Raw genomic sequence first — 20079 nt, 5'->3', positions numbered from 1 at the left:
ATCTTTACTTGCAAAAGTTCGATGGATCATCGATAGGAAACCATGGGCCTTCCTTGCAACATGTTTACAATGCTCAGAGAATTTCATGTCTGACCTTATCGTAACACCCAAGTCCCTTTCCTCCAGTACTGGGTTTAGTTGAACTCCACCAAGTGAATAAGTTATTGTGGGATTACTGTTTCCCAGGTGTAATACGTTACACTTTGTTGGATTAAAGCATAGCTGCCATTTTTCTGACCATTCCTGAAGTCTATCTAGGTCTCTCTGAAGAAGCTCAGCTTGACAGTGATCATTAACTACTCTACCAATTTTAACATCATCTGCATATTTAGACATCACGCCCTCTATCCCTTCATCAATGTCGTTTATGAAAATTAAAAACAACAGTGGTGCTAATACTGATCCTTGGGGAACCCCATCAACCCAATCTGAGGAATAGCCATTTATCACAACCCTCTGCCTCCTGGCCTGAAGCCATTCTGCTATCCAACTAAGGATTTTCCCAGCCAGTGATTCCAACCTGTTCCAGCTTATAAAGCAACCGCTCATGTGAAGCTGAGTCAAAAGCTTTGCTGAAATCTAAATAAACAATGTCGAAATTATTCCCTAAATCCAGCTCTTGAGTGACCCTTTCAAAATAGCGAACCAAATTTGTTAAACATGATTTTCCCTTTACAAAACCATGCTGAGCATCCTTGAGAATTTCAATTCGATCCAAATGATCCTGAATTCCACCCTTGATCATTGCCTCCATGATTTTCCCTACTACTGAAGTCAGACTGACAGGTCGATAATTTCCAACTTCACTTTTAGAGCCACCCTTATGTATGGGAGATACATTTGCACTTTTCCAATCCAAGAGAATCTCCCCAGAGTCTAGTGATGCTCGCATAATTAGCCTCAATGGTTCAATGCACTCGCTTGCCGCCTCCCGTAAGATTATAGGATATATTCCATCAACTCCAGGAGCCTTACTGGCTGTAGGCTCGAAAGGTTTTTCATTAAATAATATTGCGAAATTTCAATATCATTAATTACATATTTTTTAACTTCGCTCCCACAATTTCCCATTGCCACAAAAGGTTTTTCATTTGTAAATATCGATGCAAAATAACTGTTATCTCCAGATTGGATTGGCAGAAGCGCAGATATGAACACGTTCCTAATACTTTGCAGGGCAATGGGGACATTAACTGCACAGCTATCAAGAGAACGTAGAGAACATGTTTAAATACAATAGGCAGGTATTAATCTGACCGGCATTCTGTATTCGATTTCTTGTTATCGGCTTCATCCCTGCTGACATTAAAGTTCCGGACAGTGCAGATGATTGAGGCAACACAATAGGAACACTTTTTTTACCAATTCCATCAGTCAGGTTACGCTGGGCATTTTCCACACAAAGTGAGGCCCATCCCTCACGGGGAACGCTGAAACGAAAGGAAATCGTCAATTATCCCGACATATTGTTATCAGCCGCTATTTCCTTGGCGGAGTAAAGGAATGCCATAGAACCGACCGAATTGATTCCTGAATGGCGATTGGAGTTGATGTTATTCATAGCCCATGCTCCGACCACAGACACGTCGGCTGTTAAATCCTATCTATTCTCCTGGTGCAGCTATTTCCTTCAAATGTAAGCTGCCATTCCTTTCAAATTTTCTCTTGATAAACGGACCTTCCGACAGGTCGGATTCCACAGTAATTCCGGCCAACGCGGGGAGTTCGGGTTGCAGATGTCACTTCACAACATCACAAGCAATACGTTAACATCAGAACAAATATTATCATCTGAAATCTATCAGAGCGCACCGGAAGCCATTTTCAAGTGTTTCTATAAGTTTCTATGGAAACTGCAGATTTACAAATCTATAAACTTTCATATAAATATGACAGTCCTATATTTTTGTAAATGTCTATATTCATATAGAAGTTATGTAATTTTTTTTTGTTTTTCCATTTTCAAAGAAATATCTTTTACAATGAGAAAGATCTATGCCCAAATAGCAAATAATTCATGCAATATTACTAATACAGTACAGTACTGGGAGTATCAAGTGACAAGGCAGAATTTTCATTTCACGTTTTTCAAGGAGACCTTCCTTGATTCTCACACTTCAAGCACTCGTTATACGCAATACACACTGCCCTACCAAAATATAAGAAGACAACACATTACTTAGCACTGAGTGTAGACCATAACAGATGCTGCTTTTCAGTGCTAAACAATATGAACCTTGCTTCAAGTGAAAATATTACGTGTTTATGGTAACCAATACAATTATTGTTTTCACAAGCAAACAATCATCATATCCCCTTGTGAGGTGGCTGTGTTGCCTTTCTTTCCCATGCCACACATTTAATGCTTCCACCGTCCGGGTAGTTCTTATAGATCTGCCTTATACTGTATGATGCAGCATGTCACCGGCTATTTAATTGCCTACAACGGGAGGCGGGCGAATATCGGAACGCCAGATTCTCTAATAAATTGGTAGGGCAGTGTATAAGTCAGTGCAATCCATCCACAACGATTATACAAACATATAAGGCTTAGAAAAACCCTTTAAAGAAGCATAACTTCCAAAGAAAATACATCATTTGCATTTAATGCTATTAATTTAGAGTTAATAAATTATAACTACTTATATTTTAAGAGATAACGCAAGTAAATTTGCGGTGAAAACAGCGGATCAACAGTTGGCTGAGATAAAGAACAATTTTAAAAAAATAATCACAACACACATTCAATACATCATGGAGGTTTACAATTCTGCTGTCTCAAGAAGGGAGAATAGACAAATATTATCGATCAGTACACCGGAACCTTGCCCTTGAACCAGTTCAGAGTTCACAACTGACCCTACAACAACCAATGATGAACAAGCTTCCATTTTTCCTGTTTCTGTAACCGAGATATACACGCTCTTCACTGGATGAGTTTTCCAGTAACTGATTCCTGACTAGAAAATCTTTACCGCCTCCATATCATTCTAAGAAGTCTCGAGAACGTTTTCCTCGCTTTGGTGGTATTTCCTTCTGGCGTACTTGAACCTAACCCCGAACTCCGTGTAACACATAGGTTCCAAGTAATCATCAGAAGAAGCCTCTTCGCCAAAACGAAGCATTAAGAAGAAACAAAATATTACTCTCCCATTAGAAGTTATGTACGGAGTCTCCATTCACTCCTCGAAACGCCACACCCATTGCCGTTCACTGAGCATGCGCGTAGCGATGTCGTCTGCTGAAGAGAGAGAGTCGTTTCCGCTATAGTTCAGTGTGGAGTGATTTTCTCTTCAAACTCGCACCGAGACTGTACTATAGGGATGTCAAAGAACTGGAACGGAGACCGAAAGATCTTTTGCGAAAGGTAAGACAAAATTAAGTTTAATGAACAACAAATGATCATTCCTCACTAATTTTGGCAATTAACAGATCTACGCAATCTTTCCGAGGTTTGGATATAAAAACTGTAGCGAACTTGCGTATGTTTGGTATTTTTATGTTTAATTACATTAAAAAGTTATGCTGATGAGTTTGATAAAACGTCAACGGAAAGAGCTAGTGAAACCTTTTTGTTGCAACTTTTATAATAAACTTTTTCATGCGTTAACTCCACTGAAAACGATTCCAGATTGGACACGAATTTTATATGAAAACTTATGAAAGTTTTATTTTGGACAGAGTAGTGGAGAAAACAGTCGATAATTGTAAAGGAGCTAAATAATTGGTCGATTTCGTAATAAAAGTGAAACTTATTGAGGATCTATTAATCTTAGAAAGTTGAATTTCAACTTCGAAGAATGCCAGATTTATTTATACGCAAACCTTATGAAAATCTGTTATTCTCATCTAAGGAACAACTTAGATGAGAATATTAATTAGGAACAACGTCTAAAGGCGATTCCACTGAATCAAACTCTGGCATTCGATGAAAATTGGGCATTCGTTGATGACATCTGATCTATCAGATCACCCTCATCCAAAGCGACCCCTTTGAGGAACTGAAACCGTTTGTTTTCAAGCGTCCTAAATTTAGGATTTAATTGAAATTTGCCACGTTAATTTCCTGCCTAATACATCGCTGAGTTTATTCCGGCCAATATTCACCAAATAGACGATAAGCTGGATATCGTTGTCATGGAGACGTCAAAAATAACACGGTTATACGGATACCGTCAGCGCATCTCATCTCATTAGATCGAAGTTTTGGAGTGTAATTCCTGAAATAATTATCTATAGCTTCTCTTATAATAATTAGAAACCGAATTAAAAGTAGTTATTTTGAATCCATGTAGTGCGATCGTAAATTACCTGGCTAATCCCCCCCCCTTCTGCCTAATCAGCTAACGTTTCGCAGCGGAAATACTAATCCCCAACAGACACCAATACGCCTCTTCGCTCTGCTGATAACATTTTGCGCATTTAGTGTGGAACTTCATTATTACTCTCAGTTAGGAACGATGCGCCAGAGGATCTCTCTCTCTCTCTCCAATGGGACCCCGCAGTGATTTCATTACGCAACACACACCAAATCATCAATTCGACACGTGCAACTAATGGGTAGACAATGAGTTGGCAGCTACAACTAACCCCACATTTTCTTTCTTTCTCCATTGGTCCAATTCTATATTTTTTAAAAATCTGTATAAACCTTTTGACTTTTTGTATGAACCATCTTCGCCAGGCTACGATCCTCTGTTTGCGTGCATCCTTCTCTAGTTGTCACTTCCTATTTATCTCTTCACTTCAAGTAGTGAGCACAACATGCCAAATAGTTCGTAAAGAAAGAAACTATTTTTAAACAGAAACACTTTAATATGTATGCTGTCACCTTCTGACACTTACCCCAACACCACGGTGTTTTTCCTGCGCCTCATATTTGTTGACAAGATTTCCCGTGGGATGAATTCAGTCTTGCATTTTAGGATGCTGCTGCTACAGTTGGATTCAAATAATGAAGCTTCACCTCGATAGAAATGATAAAACGATGATAAAAAACACTGTGGAATACGAAAATGACTTTCCTCCTCCATTGTGCTAACTGAAATTATGTGTGTGTGAGAGAGAATGTTAATAAATACGAGAAAAGCATCAAAAACTGGAAAGTGCCATATTAAACAAAATATACTATACTTCATTCTCGACTGTACAAATTTTAGGTCCCGGGGCTACACTTATGCAAATAACGACTGAATTTTTTTTCTTTTACTTTCAGAAATGCGGACTACATTTTGTCAAAAAAATTTACAGGAACGAGAAATGCACAGAATTTAAGAAAAGCAAGAGAAACAACTGTTTTCACTGCTATTTTTAAGGAATATCTATTACTTTTGTATCAATCAGATACGTTGTTTCACTCAATACATTCAGAGAAACGGCCACATCTCATCATTCAATAGGACCGTAATTAATCATACTTGTAATAGTCCATTATCAAGCAATCAATTCTGAGCAGCTGTTGGTGTATTACAAGTCGGTTAGGGCACAATAAAAATTCTGTTTTTCTAGACAGTCATTATATTCTGGGATATAAGATCTGAGAGAGAGAGAGAGAGATAAGCAACTACTTTCTTTATTTCCCTTTATACTGTTACTTATCAGTTTTGGTGAATTTTAAATTCCTTTAGTTTTTGTTAGTCCATTTAAATGAATAAGACAATCAATTTTATACAGCTGGAAAACAACCAATTGCCACAACGAGTCTCTTAAATTGCTTTTTTATCCTTAAGTCCGTTTTCTTAGCAAAATTATAGCGTTCAACATGTCAGAATGAAAAACTCAAATTACTAACGTTCAGCAAAGTATACGTTATCGTAACTAATACGAAGTCATCAAAGTAAATATTCAGCATTTCCATTACTTATAATGGAAAAGGTGTCCATTAACGCAAATGAAGAATATTGAAAAATAGATACTTATCATTAAAAGTAACTTCAAATAAACGCTTCAAAGTATTTCACTTACACATATATATTAGAAAGGAAAGGGTATGCTGCCTACTGAATTAAATATTATAATATTTATATTGTAACGCCATTAAATTCTCTTGGAAGAAAATGATTTTCATTAAGTTTCTCACTGTCTTCATAGCACAGCAGTTAACTGTTGATATTTCAAATATCTCAAGAATTACTCAAATTCCTAGTCTTCAAATACGGATGACGTCATCAATGACGCATTATTCTGGTCTTTCATTAAATCTATGTAACAAATGTTCAAAAAGTTCTGTTTATTTCCATTTCTTGGTATTTCTTTTAGAATTTAGGCATACTGATTCCGAACATAACCTTTGCTTTTGTATCAATGGCTTGCCCAGAATACAGTACAGTAATACAGAATTAATACAGTAATAATCTTTGCTGAAAGTAAACAACAAGCTCAAAAATCAAATTAAAAAGTACAAATCTTCTTCAGGTTAATAAAAAAGTTCTTTAAAAAGTACATTTGAAAGCCTTTGTTTTTTATGGTCAGCGTGATCATTCCGAACCAAGAACCAGATATAGTCTCTTCATCCCACGTTCCTGGCACTTTTTCTCCATTGGATATATATATATCCTGGGGAAATCTTGTCCCATTGACTTCACGAATATTGCTCAGATTTGGTCTGAAATAAATCCAAGCGAGACTACGAGTAAATGAGTTTGACTGACATTTTGCATCCCATCTTTCCATAATTTTCAATTAACTTGTGAACTAGTTACTTATAAATTTTCATTTTTAATGTTACCAAGAAAGCCATTCACTACAAAACGAAACGACTGCCAGACACTTCGCTTAGTATCAGTCAGTTTGCTTTCCAATTCTCGTGAAGCCCAAATCTGCTTAGTTCGCACCAATCAATATGCCCTTCGCCTTCCACTTTATGCATCAGACAATTTTGGAAACAGGTATTGTATACACTTGAAGATGTCACTTTGACGAGTCAATATTCTAAAAAAATTGTTTGAACAGTTCAGGATTGATAAGGAGTGACGGAAGCAAGACCGTTTCTTCGAACCAAAGGATTATTTGCTACACTTATGTGCGTGCGCCAGGCTGCAACTCAATTCTGTCAGATCTTTCTCCTCTCCTGTAGTGCTGATCTATTGCCTGATGTCCCAGAGGCAGAGACAGCAAAGGTAAGTTAATGAAACCATCTTGCAAACCCAGAATGAACCAAAACGTCTTGAAATCCCATTTATAGTATTCCTACTTGATATTTTCTAACGCATATTTCACATTTCCGTAGTTTTCTTTAATATGAACTCAGTATGCAACAGGAATCGATGAGTATATATATTCCCATTTTGAAGTAACACAGCTTTCAAATTTTAAAGAACAGTGTATGAAAACGCACCACCCTTCTAGGTTGTGACTAATGTCAATTTGTTCACAAAGACCAATCAAATCAAAACAATAGCACTGCGCACACACCTTCGTGAGTAGCACAGTTTCTTGTTTATACTCCGGCACGACCACCAGGTCAGAGAAGTTTACAATAAATTATCAATACAAACATTAACCGTATTTAGCTGTCACGGACTTGAACCCCAGTTCACTCAAAGGGCGTGTGCTACTGCATACTAACTCCTGACCACTCGGCTACGAGTTGGTATAATTACCGTCCTCCCCACACCGGGCGGAAAAGGCCTGATTCCAATCCCGTCAATGACGAGAGGAATTTTTATAGGCCTTTTTCACAATGTGGTTGAGTTAATCGGTCTCAGGCGAGGGTAGCATTGTTTTTCTCTCAGAAATAATCGACCACAGAGCACACGAAATTTAATGTGCACCTAAAACCCTGTTACTACCCCCCCCCCACACACCGATTCTGAAACAGTGTACAAAAGTGAATAACTGACAGGTCTTTCTGTATGTAACAATTTTGAAGCTGAAGTCCAGTAGATACCATTCTTTTAAACGAGATTTCGAGAGTTCTTCATTGCATTTGGTTAGATCCAAGTCACCCATTAAGTCATTCAATTCTTGCTGATTAGGGAAATATAACCTTCCACTTAAATAGTCTTTGAGGTGTGATCCCAATTATCATGTTCACCAGCTTCATCATCCAACTCTGAAGACTTCTCTAGGACGTGGATTGGGAATTGACAGATCTTCATTGTGTGGCACTCGAGCAACAGAGAATGCCATGTCCAGATATATTACAGTGTTTTCATTTGTAGACTTTTTAAACTTTGATATATTCGCCATACAAAAGCAACAGTTGTCATGATGGTTCTCGTGGTATTCGAGGTACAGTAAGAGGTAAGACTGTACCCGTTAGACTGCCACGAAACCATCCCCTCTAATGTTGACCTGTAACTATCCGGCAAACATGAAGTGCTCAACTTTTTTTGATCACCCAAATTCAGTCTCATAAGCACTCCAAAACGTGATGTCACCAACGATGTTATATTTCATCTGCTTCGTATCTAAGTGACTATAGTATTCACGTAAAAAAAATTATACGAATACTGCAGGCGCTTATATAACAATATCGTACACAGTTATAAAGTACATATAAATATCGTGAAGAACATAAAACCTTCAACTGTTGCTAAAATATTGACTAAAGAAAAACTAATGACACCGTGGGATTCATTACACAAAATACACGTAAGAAACCGTTAAATATAAATAAACCTTTCTGTCTGTTACATTGTGTAATCAAGCGGGAATTAAGACATTGTGAAAGTTTTTGTAAAACCTTACTGGATGACTCCAGGCTCCATTGCAGAAGTTTAATCCCCCTTATTGTTTTTTAATGTAATAATTTCTAATTAAATCCAAACTATTGTAACCAAAGCAGCCATGATATTCTTTGATATAAAACAGTGTAGTACAATTCGTTGAAAATGATGCAAACATTTTAATATCCTTCTTTAGTTAACCATAACTTAAATACGCACTTTTTTACGAGTTTTTTCGAATTGCATGATGGGAAAGTATTTATGTAACTGCGAGTTGTTACAATTTTTATAATAAGATATAGTAATCTATCTACTGTTTTCATCATGCCATGAGGTGTACAAATGCTCAAGGCGACTATTCACTAATTTGGAAAATAAGAAGGAAGTTGTTATATTTGACCTATGATTAGAGAAATGCTTCCAAATTATAGGGACCAAATGTATGAGCCTGTCAGATATTTCCTAAGTTTTGTCACAAAAATGAGATGGACTATTTAACCGTACAGCACATCTGGACTATGGAATAAGATATTTAATTCATTAGGTAACATCTTTGGTATCTGATCTGATCCGATCTTTGCAAACTTACAGAACCTAGCTCTCTCTATCGCTCTTTCTTCTACGCATATGCGTTCTCACACGCCAACAGGAGAGAGAGAGAGAGAGAGAGAGAGAGAGAGAGAGAGAGAGAGAGAGAGAGAGAGTGTGTACTTAGAGAAGGAACAAACCACTAGAATGAAGTGTCAAGTCGAGAAATTTTTAAAGTCTCAAATAAATGAATTGCTTTAGATTCATTACTGTTGAAGTCAGAAAAACCAAGATTTCTGCAACCCTTCCAAAGAGTCTCTAAAAGAAGAGACGCACGAGTAGGCAATGTGTAATTACCACCGACGAAACAAATATCCTTTCCTCCTCTTGCTGAAAAATCAAATTCTACTAATCATTAATCACAGCAAGGTGTGCAAGAAAGGGCTAATTACAGCCTTGAGCGTTTTCTCTCTCTACCTTTCCGTGCTAATTAGTGCCTTCCGAATTCGATACGATTTGCAGTCCAGTAGAAAAACTAATTATACTGGCACCAAAAGTATTGGAATACATGTCCGTCTTCGGAATTCTCATGTTGAGCAAGATTGCAGTCTGCATTTTGGCTCTTTCCTTCTTGTAACCGAGCAGCACTCAGCTACATTTCGTTACGAATGTTAATGGTGCACTTAGAGTCTTGCCTTCTTTTTAAAAAAAAAAATGTTCATTAAGCTACCTTGCATATATCTTTTTGTCTGCTGCATTCTCGAAGAGAATAAATAATTCGTCTTATTTTTGGTAAAAAAATTTGCAAATATCTGACGAATACTCACGTGATATTTCTTCTTAACAGATGTAGATTACTGTTTTTCATCGTAGGTAGTCAAAAATGAATAATATTTCCTGTTATTCTAAAAAATTAAGGAAGCATATGCCTTGTGGATGTTCACACTAAATCGCACAATGTTGTTTTAGTCGCATCGGCAAATTTTTTTTTTTTTTTTTTTGGTAGTTGTTGGCGCGTAGGCTTCTGTGGCCATAATGCACCTCCCAAGGTTTTTGTAGTACTTTGATCCATGCCCGAGGCGGGAATCGAACCCGCGACCTTTGGGTTGCCAAGCAGGTACTTTACCCACCCGGCTAGCCCGGTCGGCCGCATCGGCAAATCAGACCATATTGTGTAGTGAGTATTATGCCCTGTGAATTGCGTTTTCATTCTTTTTTTTTTTTTTTTTTTTTTTTTGCTGATGAAACTAGGGAAAAAATCCGTAGGTACCTGAAAAATAAAATTAATACATTAAAAGAAGTACTTAATGCTGTAAATCCGATTATTTTAACGTCTTCTTCAAGGGTAAACCGTCAGAAACAAAGGCCTTATTTCTTGCTGTCTTTCCTCTGGTTTCGTCGGTTGATCCCTGAAGACGTTAAAATCATCGAATTTTACAGGAAGAAGATTCCGATTCTTATGAAGGGTAGGATTTCTCTCTCCTGAGTTTTTGGGGCCGACAGATTTAAAATGCCTAGTATATATAATGGCTTTAATTCTCACAGCAGAACGAACTTGACTAAGCACGAATCGCCTTGGTACTAAAGTTTTACACAAGTGATACCCGCCAGCAGGTTTAGTTGTCCTTCATTTAAAAAAAAAAGATTACACGTTCCATTTATTAAGATTTATTATTACTTCGATTCATTAAATTAACTGAACGAATGGCTTACTTTTTTAATTTAAATTAACTTCTTAATTTACTTTTATGCGTTAATTAACATAAAAGAGGTTTAGAGCGGCCAACAAGGTTTTTTATTTACATAAAAGGAAAGCAAAGTTTTTAAAATTAATTCCATTATGTTAATTCTGAATCTGGGCACAAATTTTTTGTGCGTTACAGCTTTTAACTAAAACAAACAAACAATAAGTGATTTTCATAACAGCGTTAGATACACTTGTGTGCAAAATTTAAGGACCAGTCAGGTTTTCAGTAGCTTCTCATAGGAGTGGCCTGGATATGGGAAAAAAATACCAAAGGAACCTCGTGAGGTACAGAAATGAAGGAAACAACACCGACACAACAACGGAAACAAAACAGTACAAACGGTATGTTGCCATTTTATTCAAAAATGGCAACACAGCACTGGCTGCCATACAGATGCATCACTCCCAAAGATGGAACAAAGGGAAGAGGTGGTTCTCAGTAGGAGATGTGGCCACCCCTAATGTCGATGCAGGCTTTGCACCGCCTGTCCATACTTAAGAACAATGTTGTTGATAAGTTCTTTCGGTAACATCGTCCATTCCTCTGTGGCGCCATCTTCAGCTGGTGAACATTTTCTGGTAGGTGTGGACGTGCCGCTAGGCGTCTCACCAGAGCGTCCCATATGTGTTCGATGGGATTTAGATCGGCAGGACGAGGAAGGCCAATCCATACAAACAATGTCCTCACTTTTTAAAAGCATATCAACAGCTGCAGTGCGATGGGGTGTGGCGTTATCATCCATAAACACGAACTCGGGGCCAATGGCACCTTGGAACAGACGCACATGGGAAAGGATTACCTCAGTATTTTATAGTGTCAACATAGTGGCGTTTCTTTATACTGATCAGCGGCTTACTGATCAATATAGAGAAACAACTGAAATCACGACAATTTGTTGTGTGTGTGTTTGTGTGTAAAGTATCAAAAGATAGCTGGTCTCAAAATACCACAGGAGAATATTTATTTTATATTTTTAAAATGTTTTTACCAACACAGTTTTGTTATTTAAAAAATTCTGTTTAAAAAATTATTCTTTCTCCCTCTGTTTCAAACAGACCTTTATGCTTTGAATATATTTTGTTAAAAGAAGCAAACATACTATTATTTAATTCCAAACACGAGACGACTATCACTTCGTGCTTTAATTTTGGAATGAAAAAAAAGTCCATTTAATAGAGAACACTAAGAACATAATGAAAGAAAAAAATTAATGTGTAATAGCGGATTCCTTTCCTTAAAATGTAAACCTGCTTATGTTGGGGTTGTACCCAATTCTGACTATCGAATTTCTCCTCAGTTAACAGTACTTTTGTTCGCTGCAATGGACGTGACCAATGCATACGCCACGAGTGAGTGAGTGAGAGAGATGCTTGACAGGGATGCCTAATTAATCCTTGGAAGGTGGTCGTACGTGCAGAGGGTGTATCCAGCAACGAAGAGGTGACGAAGCTACTGTGACCTAATTTCCTTAGAGAAGGGACTGCATCGGAAGCTAATTGGTTAATAATGAAATGAGATAAGGGAAGCTCGGGTGACAGCCACTTACGCAAAGACAACTTCCAGGCTACATCAAGAATTATACTTGTACTCCGTATCGGAAAGAATCAGCTGAATTCATTTATAATGCTCAAGTAGGTTTTTACAGAGACGTGTTTTTCAAGATATTTTTGACCGGCAGTGTATCAAGTTGACGAAGCCACACAAGCGGACATTCCTCTGATGAGATAACGCCGTTCTTTGATTACCTTCTTTTTCTGTCCATCCATTTTCTTTCTCGACTTTTCCTGCTCTTTCGCTGCTTCTAATTCATCAAACGGAACTGACGTATCATTGTGAGTCGCAGTCAGCATACGTAAACTTCATTCTTCCATCCTTCCTTTCTCTGTCGTTCGTCGTTTATTTCCATGACGGGGTGTGCTTGTGTGGATGTTTCGCGTGCCTTAGAAGCGGCAGAAACAGAGACAGGATTTACAATGAATCTCTTTCAGCCTGTGATGGTGACACGAAATTGTGACATTAGTCGTCAGATTCGATTTTCACGGTCACGTGATGTACAGAGCACATGCAAACGGCTTGGTTTGCTTAAACGTCAAGTTAATCGCCGAATAAAAAGTCGCGAGTCATCAGTTTTCGCAAAAAATTGTCTCAATATGTTTAGACTATTTTTCATTTTGGCTGTGAGCGTTCAATGTTTCCAATTTGCAGAGGGTCAAATTTCCTATTACGAAATAACATCAACAACTCGACCCGCTGATGCAGTAACCCGAGAAAATTATTCCTTATTGATTCAAAATAACAGGAATCTGAAGGCCAGGTCAAACTGTAGTTCTTATAGTGCATGTTACACAAATAAAATATTACGTCTTTCAACATACAAAACTGTAAATATTTAATCAAGTTTGATCTAGTACGATAAATTAATGGAGTTGGGTTGTTCCGTTTTCACTGTGGGGGCGCTATTTCCAATTACTGTACTTTGCGATTCTGCAGTCCCGTCACTGTCTGAAGTTCTCAAAGCGTTATTACTTCATTAGTAACCTTTGGAAATATCTGTCTGTTAGTGGGCCTGCAGAGAGCGAGTACTAATTACTTCTTTTGTTTGTTTAATTTAATTATGACTTACGGTATGGCAAATAATATGGCGGCCGTTTTCTTTAGTTATACCCAACTATCCTTTGTAACTTTACATAGTAAACATAGATCAACTCTGGCACAAAAAATGAAAGCATTTATACTAGTTGTGTGTGTGTGTGTGTGTGTGTGTGCGCGCACAGTGAGTTGTCAACAGACAGTTACTTAATATGTCCCTCTATCAACTTAAGTATGAGTTTAAATGCATTTGCACAAAGTTTTTTAAAAACAGAAGAATAATTAGAAATGAACATTCACTTTCCACGACATTTAAATACAGACGAAATTTTGACCGTACGTAAAGCGATTAATACCCTTTCTTTAGCCTTAAGATTTAAAAGAATAATATTTCCCAAAGAATCTGACTTCCGCTTCAAACTCGAAGGAAGATTGATTTTGAAGCATTGTCCGGGGCGCCTCCGTAGCCAGGTGGGCAGGAGCAGCAGTGCGTGCACACGCTTCTTGATTAGACCGGAGTTCGAGCCCGTGACCACCAAATACGGAGAATGCAGAAAGGTCAGGGAATGACCACCGCATATCCCCTCGGAGCAATATGGCCTTAGTTGCTAATGCTCCTCAAAACCAAATAACAACAGCATTGTCCGGAATCTGCAATGAAACTTAATCGGCAATCCACCTGATTAAGTTTCACTGGAAATCTGACAAACTGCGATGTTTCCACTTGGGCGTCTCAGAAGTGGTCGATGGGCTTCAGGTCGGGAGAGCAGGCAGTCCAATCCATAAGGATGATAAACTCATCTTCCAGCATACTGTTAACCAGCTGTGCGCTATGAGGTTAAATCTTGTAATCCATCAGAAGGAACTACTCACCTAGAGCGCCAGCGTAGGGCAGTAGCATGAATAGCAGAATCTCTCTACACACGTGCGTTCAGTCAGAGTCCCATTCCTGATGATGTGTAGATTTTTAAGACCACAGATACTAATGCTGCTCCACACCAAGATCCACTTCCACCGAACTATGTTCCTGTATGTACAGGAATATAGTTCGGTGGATGTGGATTCTTCCACCGAATTCTTTCCGGTTCCTCTTTCACACTACACAGTATCCGAAGAGAATTCGAATTGAATTCAGGCTGTACTTGGGATCATCCGTGAAGCGCACACAGCGTCATCCCTCGTCAGCCCAATAGCGATGTTCGATTGTCCACGATCTTCTGCCATACGATTTTGGGCATTCAGTGAAGCACCACCAGTCTTCCAGCATAATATTCATGTATATGCAGACGATTTCGGATGGTTTTGGTTCACACCTGTTTCCTAACCCTAATACAAAGAGTCCGAGTACAATCAATCATCGATTGCGACAGTAAGAAGAGACAGCATTCTCGCCTCATCGTTGTTCATGGTCTGCAATACAAATCTGTATGTTTACGAACGGTTGGGTTTCTTAGAACCGATTCCATAACATGCTTATGGCACTGTGACACACTCATCCAAGCCTAAACTTGGCGTTGTGATTGTTCCCCTTCCCGTCTCCCAATCGGACATATCCGATTGGGAGACGGTTAGATTGGGACATATCCCGAGATGTTTTCAGATGCTTTAACTTGAATTTATGTCCCCTAGTTCTAGCATCATTTATAATCTTGAAAATTTCGTCCTCATTCATTTTACTGATGCCTCTCAGAGCCTTAAACACCTGAATAAAATCTCCTCTAAGGTGTCTAGTTTCCAAACTCTGCAACCCACATATTCGAAGTCTTTCTTCATAAGGACGCCCTTTTGCCGATCTCACCAGGCGAGTTACCAGTCTTTGCACCCTTTCAAGAAGCTCGATGTCTTTCTTTAGGTGCGGTCTCCATACTTGAACACAGTATTCCAAGTATGGTCTAACAAAAGCCTTATATAATGGGATTATCACGTCTCTATCTCTACTTGCAAAAGTTCGATAGATCATCGAACTTTTGCAAGTAGAGATAGGGACAATGCTCCGAGAATTTCATGTCTGACCGTATCGTAACAACCAAGTCCCTTTCCTCCAGTACTGGGTTTAGTTGAACTCCATCAAGTAAATAAGTTATTTTGGGATTACTGTTTCCCAGGTGTAAAGCATAGCTACCATTTTTCTAACCATTCTTGAAATCAATCTAGGTCTCTCTGAAGAAGCTCAGCTTGACAGTGATCATTAACTACTCTACCAATTTTAACTTCATCTGCAAATTTAGACATCACGCCCTCTATCCCTTCATCGATGTCGTTTATGAAAATTAAAAACAACAGTGGTCCTAATACTGATCCTTGGGGAATCCCACTTCTTACATCAACCAAATCTGAGGAATAGCCATTTATCACAACCCTCTGCCTCCTGGCCTGAAGCCATTCTGCTATCCAACTAAGGATTTTCCCAGCCAGTGATTCCAACCTGTTCCAGCTTATAAAGCAACCGCTCATGTGGGACTGAGTCAAAAGCTTTGCTGAAATCTAAATAAACAATGTCGAAATTATTCCCTAAATCCAGCTCTTGAGTGACCCTTTCAAAATAGCGAACCAAATTTGTTAAACATGATTTTCCCTTTACAAAACCATGCTGAGTATCCTTGAGAATTTCAGTTCTATCCAAATGATCCTGAATTCCACCCTTGATCATTGCCTCCATGATTTTCCCTACCACTAAAGTCAGACTGACAGGTCAATAATTTCCCACTTCACTCTTAGCACTACCCTTAAGTATGGGAGATACATTGGCACTTTTCCAATCCAACGGAATCTCCCCAGAGTCTAGTAATGCTCGCATAATTAGCCTCAATGGTTCAATGCACTCACTTGCCACCTCCCTTAAGATTATAGGATATATTCCATCAACTCCAGGAGCCTTACTGGCCTGTAGGCTCGAAAGTTTTTTCATTAAATAATCTTGTGTAATTTCAATATCATTAATTACATATTTTTCAACTTCGATCCCGCAATTTCCCATTGCCACAAAACTTTTTTCTTCTGTAAATATCGACGCAAAATAACTGTTGAGTTCATCTGCAACGGCAGCTGGTATATTTAATACTGTCCCCTTTCCCTTACGTAAAGGCCCGATCTGGTTTGTCCTGCTGTTCTTAGCGTTTATATATGTGATGAATTCCTTATCCCCCCCCCCTTTTTGCTAGCGATTTCCCATAAACTGCCTTTGCCTGTCGAACCTTTTCTGTGGCTCTATTACAGATCATCTTGTAGCTGTTATAGGCTTCAGTGCTTTTTATTGCTCTGTAACTGTTTCCATGCCACCTTTTTCTGCTCAAGTAATGTGGAAACTTCACTATTCATCCAACTTGGAACCCTTCTCGTGGAGTATTTCTTTAATGGTATATACGCATTCAAGGCGTCTGTGATTAATGTTTTAAAAGCATACCACAGTTCAATTGTGTTCGTTCTCTGTGCGATATCTACTCAGGTAATAGAGGCCATGTAGCACCTTAAGGCATCGTAATTTCCTTTTCTGAAATTATAACCCATTCCTTTGCCTTTTACTACTGCTACCTCTTTATCTTCATCATCCACTTTAGAACTCTGTGTTCACTTCCCGCTACTGGTTCCTCTACTGTCAGCCCTGTAATGTCATCTGATTCATGGGTGATGATGAGGTCTAGGATATTCTTTTCTCTAGTACTTTCCCTGACATGTTGATACAAATAACAGTCATCTAGTTGATTTAAAAATTTTGTTCCCCATGTCGAGTTTCCTTCCCATTTACTCCAATCAATTAGAGGCAAATTGAAATCACCCATAATAAGACATTGACGCTTACTTGCCCAATCCATTTGCATGTAGAGGCTTTCGTCATAATCTTCACAATCACCTGGTCTGTAGATTACTCCTACTCGCATTATACCTTTGTTAAATGATAAATTTTATGATAATGATAACTTTTCAAATCAGGAGTCTGATGAACGCCAAAGTAATAAAATGCAGCTCTACAAATATGGCTGTCAAGCCTGAACTTAACTATTTCCTAATAAAATAACCTCTAACTCGTAACAATTTAACTTTCACAAGCAATTCATCGGTCACCTTTCCCCTATAACACATGACCTATTCGCGAACAGTAAGAACACAAGATCAATGCCAAAATTGTACCCATACACCTGGCAACGGCTCAACACTCACGTAGGCATCCCACTATCTTTACATCTGCAAGACAGCCAAAGTAAAATGTTTTATTTTAAAGGTCTTACAGTCAGAAGTTTATTTTGTGGAAGAATTTCAACACAAACTCGCAATTAAGTAAATTGCCAAGTATCGATCTACTCTTCTTTCTGTTTGATTTAATTAACAAATGTCAGTGGAAACTAATCCACAGAATTGATCTTCTGGTATTTATTCAATGAATCAAAGAACAGACGCAATTCTACACTTCAAATGTTTTAAAAATTTTACTGAACTTTTCCATTTAAAGTAAAATATAAATTCTCCAACCAGATAAAATTACTATAACGACTGGATCTTTTCTGGCGAATAAAACAATCAGTTGTTTTACAAGGTATCTGATAAGTAATTCTATTTTTGAAAAAAACTTAAATATAACTATTCTCTGAGTTAACTTTTGCAGGCAACCATCAAGGGGACGCTGCAGTGACAGTGCTGAGAATTAAGCATTTAGAAACGACTACAAATGCCAATGTACTTGACTTAAAAGTAACTAATATCGTTTTTAATCGGATAATATCGCCCATTAGGCGTATCTGTTTTTCAATCAAAACTGGAGACTGTTGTGGCCGGTTTCGGAACTTACTGGTCTCAATCATCAGACAGCAGATATCCCGGCAACCTTGTGTCAAACAGTGAAACCAGTCCCTAGTTTTTAAGGGATAACTGATTCGCCTAATGGGCGCTGTTATCCGATTAAGAGCGACATAAGTTGCTTTATGCGACTACGTGGACATTTGTAGTCGTTTCTAAAGAACAAGTCACCGTCGCTGGAGCGACGACATCATTCCCTGACGGTTGATTGACTGCAAAAGTTAATATTTAAACTGCTTTAAATATTACAAAACCTTCAGTTTGAAACGGTCTTCCTTTTCATTAATTATACTAACATTCTACTTTTATATGGTCTAACAGCAAATGTACAGCATTCGCTATGTTATCAAAAGTATTGAGGAAACCATTGAATAATAACTGTAAAACGTAGATTAGTCTAAACTACACAGGGTGTTACAGTTAGCATATGGATATAAATTGAACGGTGGCATCTTTTTCAGTTTCTATGGAATGAATTCAGTTAACTAGATCTTGCTTGAAAGGCCCTTTAGGTGAATTTAGAATTGATTACCCACGATACACTGAAGTAGAATTTTTTTTGTTATTTAAATGCTTTATTCCAATATAGTAACCTTGATTATAATACGAAAGTTCTATCAAAAGTATTGAGCACATATGAGAAATAAGAGTTATATGGAATAAAATATATATATTGTCAATAAGAGTCTTAATTTGTAATCAATTAATCTAGTAATATATTAAAAATATAAAAAAGGAACGTTTACTACTATCAATATATAGAATAAATCTATAAGTAACATGGTCGAACATTTGCCATTATAACAAAAAAGTAGAAATATCTCCAGAATTGAAAAATCGTAGCCTTTGATAATAGAAAGGTGTCTTAATACTCAGCAAAAATTCTGAAATATTTTATATAATAAAACTAAATTAAAGTTTTCAAAGTAATTTAATATTTGGCAACGTTTGATGTGAATAATAATTATTATATGCAAATAATCACAATATAATGTATACCAGTAATCATAAGTTAAGTTACAACCACGTTTTTTTTTTTAAAGATATAACTGCATTTAAAAATTTTAAAGAAGTTTCGAATCTCGAAGTAATTTAACAAGATGACAAATCCAAAAATGATGTCAGAATACTATTACAGCCTCAGTAATATACAAATCACTAGGGATATAAAGTATAAGCACAAAATTAGTGGCGCTCATTCCATTGGTTTTCTCTTTCTATAGAAAGCAATGCAGACTGAAAGTTTCGGGGAAGTAGACAGCTAAACGTAGGACGGAAAGATGGTACTAAGTTGAGATAGCCAGATAATTAAACATGAAAAGAACATCAATAACGTTCAGGTTATGGATGGATGTGTTAAGTGCCAAAGAAATTAAGGCTATGGGAAATCAGTGTATTGTCTGTAACTGTGTGTGTGTGTGTTCTTCGGTGGGTTTTCTGGACGAAAAACGCGAATTTCCGGGAGGAAAAACCATACAACCCTTGCCTGAGACCAGGGCCACTTTTTTTTTAATTCAAAAAAAGATTTAAAATGTTATAAAACATTTTAAATCTTCCTACACGTTCTTTCATATTTGTAAACCTTTCAATTAACGAGAAAATTGTTGTGTCCATAATTTGAAAGAAAAAATTAATTTTAAAATTTTATAGCGGATCCTGAATAGCTTCATCTCTACTTTCATAAACGAAATGACGTTTTTCAATCCTTTCCTTAGAGTGCTTACTTCTGGAAAAAACTTCAATGCCAATGATAG

The 20079-nt window shown here is 37.6% G+C and overlaps 1 protein-coding gene across 1 annotated transcript in view; it reads left to right on the top strand.

The window, feature by feature from the left end:
• Positions 1-3269: 3269 nt before the first annotated feature.
• The window catches only part of LOC150086020 (N-acetylglucosamine transporter UNC93A-like), a 186996-nt gene continuing 170186 nt past the window's right edge, over positions 3270-20079 (top strand). Inside the window, exon 1 of the mRNA XM_090373651.1 lies at positions 3270-3367. The gene's annotated coding sequence lies outside the window, so the exon portion shown is untranslated. The remainder of the gene's footprint in view (positions 3368-20079) is intronic.

The sequence above is a fragment of the Mastigoproctus giganteus genome, chromosome 5 (assembly GCF_048544385.1).
Source record: "Mastigoproctus giganteus isolate SK-2022 chromosome 5, ASM4854438v1, whole genome shotgun sequence".
Taxonomy (NCBI): Eukaryota; Metazoa; Arthropoda; class Arachnida; order Uropygi; family Thelyphonidae; genus Mastigoproctus; species Mastigoproctus giganteus.
Note: the sequence above shows the minus strand (reverse complement) of the source record. Positions and strands in the feature narration are given on the sequence as shown.